At 40.8% G+C, this 16,156-nt stretch overlaps 1 pseudogene across 1 annotated transcript; it reads left to right on the forward strand.

Annotated features, from left to right (window-relative positions):
* Positions 1-11,146: 11,146 nt before the first annotated feature.
* LOC306936713 (tetraspanin-3-like) lies at positions 11,147-12,117 on the forward strand (annotated as a pseudogene). The gene has a single exon. The product of its transcript is annotated as a tetraspanin-3-like (transcript).
* Positions 12,118-16,156: the final 4,039 nt, after the last annotated feature.

Here is a 16,156-nt window from a genome sequence, read left to right on the forward strand (position 1 = left end):
ACACACAAATGCACGCACGCACGCACGCATTACATAAGCAGTGGATCATACTCTGGCTAGGGGTCTAGGACAGACTCTGACAGAAATCAGGCGAGAAACCATGTTTGCGGTATGGTAACAACCACTGCAAGAGCATTTTTGCGGGCTTTCACTACCCCCTCAAGCTCTGCGGAATCACCAGCGTAGGACAAGGAGCCACAGAGTGGCTCGGGAGGAGTGTTTCATGTGCCACATGTGCTTTCTCACTCGCCCTGTGCTTGTCGCGCACCAGGGAGTGTCCCATTGGTATAACGGGGCATAAAGATCATGTATCTGCCATGTAGCTGTCTTTGGGCGATCCACTTCTTATAGCCGTTGGTATGTGAAATGTTACAATGGTAATATGTTGTATAACAATGAGTAATGGTAACATTAGTAATGTTTTCATCTTTACAAAATAATAAATATGCAATTTGACCACCACAGCAAACCTATTATGGGGGGAACATTCACCAAAAGTAGCTGATCTACAAGCTCACAAGCTGTCATGATGAGGTTGTGTAGCCTATATATTTTGGTTCTTTGATTTTGTATATAGGGTTTAAATTAGTCCTTTATTGGCAATGTGTACCTGTGTATGATGTTTTAATGGAGACAATAATTTAAAGTGTGGAAAAAAAACATTGGTTTGTGATCAGATTGACTGCTTAGCCCATTTATACCTGACGACGATTCTACAAATGCCTTCTAAATCCTGACAGTTTTATGAAAAACATAGGTCAGTGATTCTCAAACCTGGAAATATGTTGTTCCAGCTTCTGGTCCCAGAAGCAAAGATTTGAGTGAAAAACGTTTGCTCTGAAAGAATATGTTCAAAGATTTGCACCATAATTTTTTTTTTTTTCAAAAAATAGCAGATAGCACTCAGTGTCGCGCTATGAGCTTGTAGATCTGCTATTTTTCAATAGCCTTATATAACATAATGCTTAAAACACCAAAAGGGGTTCCTGCCCAGAATGGGTTAATGAACAGTAAAGACATCAGGATTAGTTTGAACCTGCTGTTAGCCTGGTCCGAAACAGGCTAAATCCACAGCTTTAGTTTCCATTGGTAACTAATGTGGCATTGCTTTCATGAAACCGAATCAAGCCTCAACATATCCAGGTTAACTGGCTAAATTAATCTGGCAAGATTAACCAGCTTTCATGAAACCGGTTATTAATCACTGATCCAGTATAGCTAATAGAACTAGATGTTTCAATCCCTATGGTAAATTAGCATCGACGTTTCATTGATGTTAGCCCACTACGTCTCCAGAGGGCTCAACGGTGTGCCTGGCGTCCCAGGTACACCCCCCTCCGTTCCATATCCTCCACATTCACCACTGGACTCTGCATGGCAGGGGCGTCCTTCTCCCTGAGTCAGGCCTAAGCCTGACCGCATACCACTGGTCTTTATCTGGCAGTTATTGTCCTTCCTTTTTATCCACAGCCAGTTGCTGCTTTTTTCTGCAGCATTTGACACAGACTTGATTGCCTGGTGGAGGGAGCGACCCCTCTCTCCCATCTTCTTCAACAGACTTGTCGTAGATGTTGCCACATAACCTCTAGTTCCCACTTCTACTGGAAATATGTGGGTCTTCCAGCCGTTCTGGGAGGCTTCTGCTGCCAGGTCAGAATATTTTGTCTTTTTCCTCTCATACGCTTCTTCAACCCCCTCTTCCCATGGTACTGTCAGCTCCACGACATAAGCCAGTTTTGCTGATTTCAACCACAGGACCATGTCTGGCCGGAGTGTTGTGGCCACTATTTATGGGGGAAATACAAGCTTTTTGTCGAGGTCCACTTCCATTCTCCAATCTCGAGCAGACTGCAGGATGCTTGCATCCTTTGATGTTGTATGGTGTTGGTGAGTTTGGCCTGCTGGCACGAATGGTGTGAAGTGGACTTTTCCTGTTGATCTTTGTGGGAGAGCATTTATTGTGGTGCGCCTCTGTTCCAATGTTGATGCCAGCTTTCTGAGTACCTGGTTATGTCGCAAAGTGTAGCGACCTTGAGCAAGACTCTTAGGGCACCCTGATAGAATGTGCCTTAGGGTTGCAGGTGCTTGGCAAAGGGAACAGGCAGGATCTTCTCCGTACCACAGCTGCAGGTTTTGAGGTGAGGTAAGCAGATCATACGTGGCTCTGATGACAAAACTCAGCCGGGCTGCCTCCATCTCCCAAATGTCACGCCAGGCGAGTTTTCTCTTCTCCAGACTCTCCCAGTTAGTCCATCTGCCCTGCTTAGCCATCGAGACGGCTTTAGCGTGTCGCTCAGCCTCCTCCTGTCTTCTGAAACCTATTATAGTGTATAATATGTGTATTATATGTATATGGACACTTGTTTTACATCCAATCAGCTTTTGGTGAAACGTATTATGGCCTTGGGATATAATTGTCAACTTATTGTCCTTGTATTTGGAAGTCTGGGCCATGTCCATAAACTTGTGCTCAGGGGTCTGCAATTGGGTGGATTGCAAAAGACAAATGCAGAAAAGTTGACTAAATACTATTTTGTTTCAGCTATCATGGGCAGTCTGTCTATCTAGAGAAGGCGTTGTTTCATTTATCCCTAGGTGGCTTAAAAATTAAAAAAAAAAAAAAAAAAAACCCATCCTGTCCAGTAGTGTCAAGTAATAGTATGTCATTAATCTTTTTTTCCTCTGTGTGTTAAGCATGTGCAGCAGTTATATCTGGTTGGACCATTATAATGTAACCTAATTCTGATCAGTGTTTGGGTCTATTGTATTGCGCCTCTTGTGCAGATCCAAATAAAATAATTCAAATGTGTGTGTGTGTGCATGTGCGTGTGTGCCTGCGTGCGTGCGTGTGTGCCTGCGTGCGTGCGTGCGTGCGTGTCTGTGTGTGTGTGTGTGTGTGTGTGTGTGTCTGTGTGTGTGTGTGTGTGTGTGTGTGTGTGTGTGTGCTGGTGGGCCAAGGTAGAACTTCTTCCACACATTTTGTCAAATAGGTGTCATGGTGGCGCTGCAAGACGTCGTGCCACCTGTTAGCCTGTAACTCAAACTGTGGGTTGTCAAATCAAAAGACTAAGACCATTTGTGTCTGACTAGATTTTCTGCCATTTTGTGCGTCTTCTTCCAAACGCAGTTTTTGCTAAAACTTTTACAGATTGTGTCCAAAACTCTCACACATCATGATCTGTACACATGATATGTGGAGTCATGTGATTAAGATCTGCCATGTATACCTGGCTTTGGGCGATGCATTTCTTATAGCCGTTGGTATGTGAAATGTTACAATGGTAATATGTTGCATAACAATGAGTAATGGTTTCATTTTTACAAAATAATAAATATAACGGGATGCTTTTTACTCTTCTTAACAACTTGCACCACAGAAAACCTATTCTGGGGGAACATTAACCAAAAGTAGCTGATCTACAAGCTCACAAGCTGTCATGATGAGGTTGTGCAGCCTATATATTTTGGTTCTTTGATTTTGTATGTAGGGTTTAAATTAGTCCTTTATGGGCAATGTGTACCTGTGTATGATGTTTTAATGCAGTGTGGAAAAAAATAACATTGGTTTGTGATCAGATTGACTGCTTAACCCATTTATACCTGACGACGATTCTACAAATGCCTTCTAAATCCTGACAGTTTTATGAAAAAGGTAGATCGTAGATATGTTGTTCCAGCTTCTGGTCCCCCAGAAGCAAAGATTTGAGTGAAAAACGTTTGCTCTGAAAGTGTTCAAAGATTTGCACCACAATTTTACAATTTTTCAAAAAATAGCAGATCAAGCTATGAGCTTGTAGATCTGCTATTTTTTGAGTGGTGTAAACCACTCCTACAACTGGCTTTGTTAGTCTGTCTGTCTGTCTGTCTGTCTGTCTGTCTGTGCAGAAAAAATGAGCATGGTTGCTACGGTCACCTAGTTCACCCGGGTGTGATTTCATTACGTTACGTCAGACCACAGCTGATCAGGCTATATAAGACCTTACACCACTCAGTTCACACGGGTGTGATTTTTATATAACACAATGCTTAAAACACCAAAAGGGGTTCTGACTAGATTCTGGTTCTGACTCCACATATCATGTGTACAGATCATGATGTGTGAGAGTTTTGGACACAATCTGTAAAAGTTTTAGCAAAAACTGCGTTTGGAAGAAAACGCACAAAATGGCAGAAAATCTAGTCAGACACAAATGGTCATAGTCTTTTGATTTGACAACCCACAGTTTGAGTTACAGGCTAACAGGTGGCACGACGTCTTGCAGCGCCACCATGACACCTATTTGACAAAATGTGTGGAAGAAGTTCTACCTTGGCCCACCAGCACACACACACACACACACACACACACACACACACACACACACACACACACACACACACACATCAGGATTAGGTTAAACCTGGCTGTTAGCCTGGTCCGAAACAGGCTAAATCCACAGCTTTAGTTTCCATTGGTAACTAATGTGGCATTGCTTTCATGAAACCGAGTCAAGCCTCAACATATCCAGGTTAACTGGCTATATGAATCTGGAAAGATTAACCAGCTTTCATGAAACCGGTTATTAACCCATTTTGGGCGGGAACTCCTGTTGGTGTTTATGTTACACTTTAGCTATTGAAAAATAGCAGATCTACAAGGTCATACGAGCTTGTAGGTCTGCTATTTTTGAAAAATCGTGAAAATGTACCTGTATATATATGAGTATATATTATTACATAGTGAACGTTTTTAACTCAAATCTTTGCTTCTGGGGAGGTCCCTGGAACAACATATTTTCAGATGTGGGGCGGAGGCTAATTTCATATAGTTTCTGGGGTCCTTGACATGAAATATTGAGCACCACTGGTACAGAAACATGAGGTATTTCAGAAAACTGTCAGAATGTTCCCCTTAGAATAGTGGTTTAAGAAAGGAAATGTAATCATTTACTGTTTCCTGATCATTGACTGTAACGTTTCCAGGTTTAAAGATGAGTGTGTGGAGAGAGAGGAGGGGGGAGCTGACAGACCACAGTCTGTGACATCTAAGAAGACTAAATGGAGACCTCCTGACTTCACTAAATCTGGACCTCTACGCACACTGTATGTCAATCCTCCTTATACTACAATAATACACAACACTATTATGATATCACACAACACAATGACACTATACACAATACTATAACACTATACAATGTTCACTATATATAACAGAGCGACTTCACTAAACCTGGACCTCCACACACAGTATGTCAATCCTCCTTAGATACTAAACAATATACACAACACTATATGCAGGTGCGGCAATATAGCTGAAGCAACAGAAGCCGTCGCTTTGGGCCATGCGGGGGGTGGGGGGGGGGGCAACTTGTTTTTCGATATGCAACCTGTGAGCCTACAGTATATTATATTCATTGCCTCAGGTATGCTGCAGCTGAGCCACGTTGAGGGTTTTAATCTGAAGTTGTACGGTCCCGTTCAGCGTTCGCCGTGGGGGCACCCAGTGCCGCTTTCTGGGTTGGTCTTTTCGTGGGCGTCGCTTACTCATTTCCCCCCCTGTCAGTGACGGGAGGATGAAGTGACACCCGGCCGTCGGAATGAGCGGGAGGAAGCTACGCGCGGCCGCCGGGGCCCCCCCAAACCGACTGCTTACTATAGGGAGGAAAAATCAACTGCTACGGAAACTGTCGGACGACCAACAACACAGCTGTTGCTTCTGCATTACATTTTTCGACAGAAGCAACAGCTGTACCTATTTGAAATACTCTCATACAGGGCCTGCAAGCAAGCTGCGGCCCATGTTTTAGGTCATGTTTCCACCTGTACAGTTACATATATGTCATAGAATATGATGTCATAATATCATAATAATGTGTTCCGCATTGTTACTCTCTCCTCTTTCTATGTCTCTTTGTGTTTTCTATCATTGTCTTTCTCTCAGGTTGAACTCCATCACAGCCCTCCCTCTCTCTGCAGCAGACATGAGGAAGGATTGGCATAAAGACGTAACACAGATCCAACGTCACCCCTATGTCCCCTGGCTGTGAGTGTTCATCATCACACAGAAAGCAGAACCAATATAATGTGTTCTTACCATCTTCTAGACCAGCTGAACAATTATCACTTATTGAATGATGAGTTTAATGTGATATGTGACTTTGTTTCTTTCATTCTCTGTGCTGAGCAGTGTAGGCTGTTTATCAGGAGACCCAGCTGACGACAAGGCACTGGTGACTGATGCTCAGAACATAGAGAGGAACATTTATGAGTTAACAGCTAACAGCTGGGTAAGAACCTAATATTCTCTCCATGACATTTATTTACATATGTTCTAATTAATACATGGACTACAATGTAGCGATCCCAAACTAATATCTAACATTGAACTATTCAGTGACATAAAAATAATAATCAAAATGCTCAACAATGTTTTCACACCATACACCACTTTGGTGATACTGAAATCATCCCTTCCCCTCCCCCCTCCCCCGTTATCATACAACAGCTGTGGGTGAGGCTTAAGTTCAGGCTTTTTTTTATAATAATCTAAATCTTCAAAGTAACTATAGTAATTAACATGTTCACATTTTCCAATCATTCTAGTGGAGTAAAAGTATATTTGCATCTGAGATGTAGGAAAGTAGAAGTAAGTATAGAAAAAGTAAAAAAGAACAAACAAAAAACAGTCTGTTAACATCTGGATGTAGTTTGTCTCTTATTGTGTGTTGATGTGTGAAATACAGGATGAATACTGTAAACTGATGCGGGAGAAGAAGTGTGAGCTGATGGAGAAGTGGCTGATGATTAAGAGTACTGGGTATGGAATTTCAATACTTAATAGCTCTACTCCAGTAGGCTACAGTGTGCTTATTTGACAGCTAGGGTTACTAGTTACTTTGCAGACTTACATTATGTCTTTGTTTACCAAAAAATAAAACACATTAACCCCAATTTATTCAGGTTAGGGTTACAAAATGGTAATCTTTAGATACCTCCTATGAGACACAGACTGAGTAGAAAAAAACTTGCGCCATTTTTTCATGATTATTGGTGAGGACCTATTATATGAAGATGTGGTGAAAAAGTGGTGAAGTGGTCCTTTAACCATAGAGTAATGAAAGGATAGAGACCGAACCAGAGCGACAGCCCACGCTATTAATTTCGATGGAAGTTGCTCAGTGGCGTTTTTAAGCACCCGGAAGAACAGTCTACTTCCGCATTTTTTCGATTTGGGCACCAAAATGTGGTATTTGGTATAAATGTATGTATTATTACACGGCTTGGTGGAATGCTTTATTCCAGGCAAAACACACACTAAAACACACCCTAAACAGGTCTTAATATCTAGCAGAAATCTTATCCGACACAAATTAACTAATCTTTCTCAGCCGTAGCCTACAATTTCACTGGAGCACGCAGCGTGCATCTCTGCATGATGATCCTGTCATGCACGCAGACAGCAGACACAGAACATCCCGACTCCCGGCCCAAACACTGAGGAAACTTGTTGTTGTTTGATTAAACATAATGTGCCACGAAAAATAGCTTCCAATAGATTGTTATTTTTGCGTCGAGGAGGTATTTGTCCAGTCCATACATGTGAATGTGAGCTTGTAGATCAGCTATTTTCAGCACGCAGAGATATGCAGGCTGTGAGAACTGAACTGAGAACTGAGAGTCTTCACAATAAAATAATGCAGCTTTCACAAGTTGGCCCATAATAAAGACAAGGAAAATAATTAAGAATCCTGTGGCATTTCTGCAAGAGAGCTATTTTTTCCAAAATTAATTTGGATGGAGTTATTGTAAAAGTTGTCACTTTATTAATCCCAACGTTTTTTTCCAATAGGAATACATCATTTTTAAACTTTTGAACTACTGTAGTTCATAAAAAAGATGAACTTTCCCAACACTGGATATATCTATCAACAATGACCACCCAGCCATTCATTATCCCTTACATAGAGCTCTGCAAATCCGAACTCCACATATTTATGACATCATGTGTTTTGGATCACACAGATTACATGTTTATGTACCATCAAAGTTTTAATTAATTATTATTAAATATGAAATAATGTAGGCTAATTTATACACAACTAACTTGACTCTTGTCTGTGTCTGATTGCCAGGACAAAAACACCAGCACAACCAACCACTGATGATGACGACTGGAAATGTAAACACTGTGGCTGCAAGAACACTGCTGAGGATTTAAGATGCAGAGCCATAGGCTGCAAAATGACAAAGAGCTTATCCACAAGGTAATGTTGACTCATGTTGACTTCTGTAGTGGGATTATTAATACTCCTAACAGAGACTTTAAGAAATAATCGAGGTAGAGAGTGGACTGAAACAATGTCACGTTTATTACAAGGAGTGGTCTGTACCAGCCCAGGGAGGTGCACGCATGCAAGCCTCCCTAGCTGTCGACATCAGTTTCTCTTATACACAGTGAAGGAACACAAATACATTTGAGGTGTGGTCAGTGGACATGTTCAAACATGGGTCTTGGGTAAGAATAGGTCATCTTGACAGACAATCAACAGGTGGAAGCCTTGCTCCAGGCAGTGTAGTATTTTCTGCCACTACATTCCTCCATTTCAAATATGTAAATTAAATGTCTCATATTAATTTATACCAAGGAACATGAGATACTATACTGTCTGCAAATTTACTACAAAAAGATGACTTATATATGGACTATCTCCTAGAGTAAGAAAGGTTTACATTTAAGTGTATTCAATGTTCACCCACATGATAATTTTCTTTTTATTACACACAACTTCTGATGGCTGGTAGGGGCGAAAACCCTTTTCCTTCTTATTGGGAAATTCCAACCTACGACCCTCGATTTGTCTTGAGCGATCACTCATAAGCCAGCATCAGGTGTAGTCTTTTTCCGTGGTTCTTTCCTTCATGCAAATGTTCTCCTCTCCTTATGTTTCTGTCACACGTGTGGCATGGCATTTTAGTCTTTTTTCCCCATGGTGGGCCCAGTATTTCGTCTTTATCCGGCTCCCATCGTTGTCACTGGGGGTTGACTGCGGGGATCGAATGCGTGTGGGCCGTGTAGGGACGTCTGGAGTCTCTGGACGGACATGATGATGTGGCTTGGCTCTCATTGGTGTCACTGGCCCATGTGACATATTTATATGTCTGTCAGGTTTTCTTAGAGGGAGAACAACTTGCAGGTAATTTTGTTCACTTGAATTATTTCCACCGTGGTTAAAAAAGTGGTTATACAAAATTCATTTCAATATTATTATTATTATTATTATTATTATTTTACATTAATTGTCTTCAGCTTCAGCTTGTTATGTAGACAGCTCTAGAATTGCACTTTATGTAGTCATAGCACTTTATAGTACACGTGTATAATATATTATATAGTATAGTATGTATAGTTTACATAGATACTCCAATGTTACGTTCTTAGTTTACGCATGATTCATGATGACTACTTTTTATACATGTGATGTATGCCATGCTTTTTGTTATTGCTTAATGTAAGTCGCTCTGGATTAAGAGCGTCTGCTAAATGCCTAAATTGTAATTCATATAACACTAGACTGACGTCACTGTATGTGTGTATATTTACCCATCATACAAACCCAAATCCTTTCAGTGCTTTCTCTGGTTGTCTTCATTTGTTTGTTTGTTTTTTCCTTGTTCAAACACATCTCCTGATATGTTTCTCTTAATTTATTGGATTTCAGAGCTGGAAAAAAACAAAACAACACACTACCCCTATTCTAAAACATTTGTTCTATACTTTTCCCCAGATGATAATACATAATTAGGAATTTATTGAGATCTATCTTGATCACAGTTGATCACAATCTTTCACAGTCTGATTTATGGTTAACTCCCTCTCTTATGGTTATTAGCTACATTGACAGGTTACACATTATTGCATCTTTACACTGTATTTCATCACTACTAGTATCCTCCTGTCAATACAAATATTTCAATAATGTATGAAATCGTGTGGGAGTGAGTGGGTTCTTACCTTGTCGGTGTAATGTCTATAGATACTCATTTTTCCCTTTTTCCTTCCTCCTGTAATTGCATTGTATCACAACACTCTTCCTAGATGAGTTATTCTAAGTTTTTAGTGAGTTAGTCAATATCGCCATATTAACCATGCCATGCACACTGGGAAAGGAAGATATTCATTACATTTTCAACACATTTAGACCATCTCATTGATTCACCATCCAGTCCTGGAAAGTAGGAAAGAACAATTTTCATTAGAATGACTTCACCTAAAAATAACACTGTTGTACACAGTGATACCTTAAAACATTTTACTTACTTATAGGCCTACTCGATAAACATCACATTCCACACATACCCGGGCCATTCATTCTCCACACTTGCCCCTGCGTAGGTCTTCATTCTACTTCGCTCCATATCACACCAAATCTGTGTAGTGGCCTAACCCATAGGTCGCCACTTGACCCCCGGCTGGGCCCCCCCTGTCTGCTTAACTTGGTTGGTAGGTTGCTGACAGTGTTCTCATAGAACATCAGCTGTGCTGTCTCCAATTTCTTCTTTTTCATGAAGTCCTGTGAGAGTGCGTTCCTCTCAGCATGCAATGCGTGACCCCACACCTCAGTCAAAGGTCGGGTTTCCCAGCCAATGCAAGAGGTCATAACACTGTAGATTGCAGGGAGCAGGCCATTGATCAAGGAGGTTTTTAACAAGTCATTGTAAGCGGGGTTGTCTAGTGGCACACCACAGTGCTTCTGAAAGCAGTTCTCCAGTCTATTTCTGTAGGTGTCACAGGTTTCATCAGGCCATTGCTTAGTGCTGTGAATTTTTTGCCAATCAGTGGGTACTGGAAATGCTGCTTTGATGCTGTCCCAAAAAGACCACCGTGATTCAGCAGCTGTCCAGTGACAATGTGATTTTGTGCTCCATTCACATCAAAATGTTCCCTGAGATGTAGCCATTTTAATCCAAAGACTTTGCGAAATACAGATTCGAGCATTCTTGCCGATGGCTCATACATCTCAATCAAGTCTATTTCTGAGTGCTGTGCCCCAGTCCCCCGATGAGGATGAGGTTCTGGATATGGAATGAATGGAAATAGCTTCCTTGGACAAAGTCTCTGTGACAACTGCTCCCCCCTGTCCTTGATTGTTTTTGAGGGGTTCAGTCGGTCGGTCGGGGTATCGGGATGTCAGCGGGCCAGGACAATATGTCTGAATAGAAGAAAAGCCTTTTAACTTTTATAGCAATACTGGATTCCTTCTCAGTATCAGGCATGGGGCAGTGCGGCATAACGTCGTCAAAGACGGTGTTGGTCTTTCTAAATCTGATATTTTGGGCAGCAGCTGGTATTTTATGCTATGTTGGAGCCTATGTGTTCATCACATATGATGACTATGACCACTTCTTTGAGGATGTGTATACCTTTATCCCTGCTGTGACCATCATTGCTGTCGGAGCCCTCTTGTTCATTATTGGACTCATTGGATGCTGTGCTACAGTACGAGAGAGCTACTGTGGACTTGCAAATCATCCTTCTGCTGGTGTTCATGACGGAAGTGGCTGTGGTGGTTCTTGGATATATTTACAGAGCAAAGGTTGAAGATGAGGTTAACGGTTCCATCCGGAACGTGTATGACGAGTACAGTGGCACCAACAGTGATGCCCCGAGCCGTGCCATCGACTATGTGCAGAGACAGCTTCAGTGCTGCGGAATCCACAATTACTCGGATTGGATGAACACTCGCTGGTTTAATGAAACTAAAAACAACAGCGTCCCCATTAGCTGCTGCAAAAGTAATACAGAAGCCTGCACTGGATCTCTTGCTCATACTGAAGACCTCTACCCGGAGGGATGTGAAGTTCTAGTTGTGAAGAAACTAAAAAAGATCATGATGTATGTCATCTGGGCTGCACTAACATTTGCTGCAATTCAGATGCTGGGGATGCTGTGTGCATGTGTGGTACTCTGCAGGTGGAGCCGAGACCCCGCCTACGAACTACTCATCACTGGGGGAACCTACGCATAAAGTTTCCTTCTAACAATAATACGTTCACAGACGTGCACTAAGAGTGACTTAAACCGGTTTTGACCGAGAACATGAAAACAAACTATTTTACATACACTAACATCTTACCTTTTTTTTTTTTTCCTTTTACCTTTTGTTTTTCAAAAAGCTATTGGCCAAATTATTTGAATGGTCAATGGGGAATGAGATTTTACATGTAATCTGCTGCTGTGACTACCTACGTTTTACCCTTTGTTTGAGGTAAGTTAGAATGTGGTCGCTGTCAGTTTGCACTATGTGTGTGTGTATGGTTTTGCAGTATTTTATAAATATTTAAATATAGTGTAGTACTTGAGTGAAAAAACTTCCCCATGTGTAGTCTAAATAGGCGACATGAGGCCAGGTCCTTTGAAATAACATTAATTTACTCATCAGATCTTTCAGACAAATGTGGGCCCGCAATTCTACTCGGTACATCTACAATTTGACATGCAATCTAAAATGCCGTAGAGGTTTTGTTTGTTTATTGTTTCAGCAGCCTACTGAATGTAGTTTTAGAGGTTTGACAATATGTCGCCATAGACTCAAGAATAAATTATGTTCCAATGCTTAAAATGAATTTGAATTAAATTATGTTCAACTTAAACTATACTTCATAAACTATACACTTCTTAAACTATACATGTCCCCCCTCTGAGCACTTCTGTCGGATATAGATAGAATTTATCCATAGAATTGCTCATAATTGCTAGAACCATCGCTTTACTTTAAACATTTTTAATATTACCTAAGCTATTTAACAGCATCAACATCCTATTAACACTAAGCTATTTTACCCTATTCGTCACTTCCTCCTGCCAGTCTATCTATAATTGAAACAACGTGCTAGGTATGTTTTGTGCACGCAGATCTGCTATTTTTAAAATCCTTTTCTATCTTTCGGTACATTTTTTTTTTTTCCTAACTTCAAATAAAATGATCTCACATCTATAAAGAAATAAACTAAGGAAGGAAGGCCGACTTGGTTAAATGGTTTTTAACTGTTAAATCTTGTTCATTGAAAATAGCTGATCCACGGGTTCACTCAACTGATTTCTTAAAATAAAATGCTAGTATTTACATGACTCGTAACTTAAAATAGTATTTACGTTAAAATAGTATGTACATGACTCTGCTGTATATGGTTTACACTATTATTGATATATTTATTGATATATAAATAAACACCATGATCAACTAGACATTCAAATTGAACCTCATAGCTTATCATACAAATGTGTATGCGTCTTAATTAATTTACCAGTATGCTTGCTGCTTGATTGTTTGATGGAAAGTCCAGATAATAAAAATCCTTCCTTCTAAGTCCTCCTCTGACTACAATGCAACAGCAGCTGTAACCATGCACCCTCAGTGACAGTGCATGTGTGTATTACTGAACTGTGGAGTATGCTGCACTTTGTAAAAATGGCAAAATATAACTCCTAACGTTATTGACATGGGACTGATAGATCCCCCTGACTTATTTACAAAATCATTCCTGCATCCCAGGACTCATTACATTGATAATCTATTTACATCACTGCTTGGAATCAAGAATATAGTTAAGTGAAATGCCTGACCACGATCTCTAGCTGAATAAAGTGAGGTAGGAGAGGTATTAGGTAAATGTTGACTACAAAAATGAGCCAACAGGGCATTTGCCATGAGTGTGAGTTATCCAGAATAATAATCATCACCAGTCCTCGTAGAGGACAGTAAAGGTTCACATTGGTCTAAAGTCTAATTTACACATCTTGCTGACCAGAGACAATGTTTTATGACAAAGGCAACTATTAGGGGACCTTCTCTTGCCCCCCCCCCCCCAAACACTGATGCCTGTCAATCACACTGCTACTCTGAAAGGAGGGGTGCAAATGGACACCTGGTTGGCGTAAGTGACATGTCATGCTGTGAAACTCTCCTTAAATTAGAGAAACTAAACTGAACTGAAAACTGAACAATATGAGCCCCCACTGTTATTTTAACAGCTGTGATCAGGCTATTTCTGCGGACAAGTTTACATTTTGCGTGTGAAAATGCCTATGCTACCTTGCCTTAGGCGTTGGGGGGGCTGGTGAACTAGTCAAGCCCAATGATTTAGGTACCCCTTGATATGTGAGTCTTACTTACAATATGAGATACTCAGTAGTATACGGTATCTATCTGCCTGTGTTATATACATTCTTCAGTGCTCCTGGGCACGCATGGGAGGGAGACATGACGTCATGCCATCCACTGTTGGTGACAACAACTTATTTCTTACTTTACTGTTCCATATCTATGTCTCAACTGAACCTATTTTGTTTAAGGGTGCTACAGTAGTATTTACGCATTTTAAATCTACATAATTAGTCAATGTATAAAGTCGAACCTTGTGTGCTCATGCCAATTCTTTATCCCTATTTGCATGATGTCTCTGAGTGGCAATTGACCACTCTGCATTAAACATTAGGGAATCATCCCCTATTTGGCTGTGGGGTTGTCTGATTTGCCCTATTTGTTCATTAATATTACGTTTGAATCAAGACCAATTTACTACAAAATGAGTGAGTCCTTAACCTCCCCTCATTCAATTGTCTGATATATTATTGACTATAGGACAGTTGTATGATCATATCGACATGCCATTCCTTATCCAAATCAAATCACCAGTATCTCATCTAAAACAAATATGACATGTCAGCTAGCAATAGGCATAGTGCTGGTTCACGTAAATACTATACTGCATGTCATCTCAACTCACAAGCCAAAGGACAGTATCCTGTTACCCACGTCGCAAAACTGATTCTTGTAGGCACCAACAATGTCAACGCCGTCACCATGCACCAACGGAGGTGACGAAATCAACACCATGAATGACGCCAAGAGACCGTGGCCCAGGAACACTGGGTTGCTGCTCACCACAATAAAGTTGAATTGAAGCTATCCATAATGCTGACAAGAAATAGCACTTAGGCTCATATGCCACTTTACTCACCCAGTCACTGCGAGACCACCAACGCAAACCACGACCACAATCGCACACCGCCTCAAGAGATGTTTATTGTTCAATCACATGAAAGGAAAAAGAACAATCATTAGTCCATCAAGCCTGGAATGTTTCCTTTTTCACAAAATCCTCCATTGTCCCTCTGTCCGAGTGCCTCCTGTCACTCACGTCCATGTTCACAAAATGTCACTTTTCGGAAAACAGTCCTTTCCCGTGTGTTGGGCCCCAAACCAACACATGCATATATCGTTCAAACATCAAAGTGCGGAAGCAGTCTACTGACTGTACATGTGACTTATTGACCTCTCTTTTAGCAATCGTGCGATGTGATAAGTGGTGCACTCAATGGTCCAGCAGTACCCAGGTTACGCAAAACACAGTACTACTCATTTCTATGTCTGGTGAATCAATTTGGCCAATAATACCCTTTACATATCTAATTGCACCTCACTCATACTAACGTATGAGTTCTGTGTCTCACTTCTTAGGTTCACACTCACACAGTTTCTCATGAGGGAATTGCGCTTGTCCATATGATCAACTCAACACAACTCCAAACCATGTCTTCCCTAATGGATGACCTCAGTATATTTAGATGGGACCGTAATACGCATGTAGTTGAATACTGTAATTACTGGTTACTGTGTCGATTATGGTTATTACAAATCATACATTAACCACTCCAGCCCTATATACATTTTTTCCATGTTGCAAATAACTAATTCACAAGAACAACACATTGTGAGCTCGTAGATCTGCTTATTTTACAGTTATTTTATAATTCAAAATGAGACATTCTGCTAAATTGTTTTAGTTTTATAGTTTCTTAAATACAGCCACAGCCAACACTAATTTACTATTAAGCCTACATTTGAATTCTGGACATTTACTTGCTACAGAGTATTCCTATATCGTGTATGTATAAGTAACACATTTCAGAACCTTTCTCCACCACTCATATCACTGTAATAATAGACTTATTCACACTCACCCGACTCCCCAGCTCGACCCGTCCCAAGTGTGTCCACTCAGAGCAGCTGCTGTCAATGGTAGGGGAGAAGAACGGGGCTACTTTCTGAACTGCCTGTCCTGAAAAATGTCCCTTACTTGAATCTGATCTTAAGTTCCCTGAGGACCTCTC

This window comes from Electrona antarctica, assembly GCF_951216825.1.
Source record: "Electrona antarctica genome assembly, chromosome: 14".
Lineage (NCBI taxonomy): Eukaryota > Metazoa > Chordata > Actinopteri > Myctophiformes > Myctophidae > Electrona > Electrona antarctica.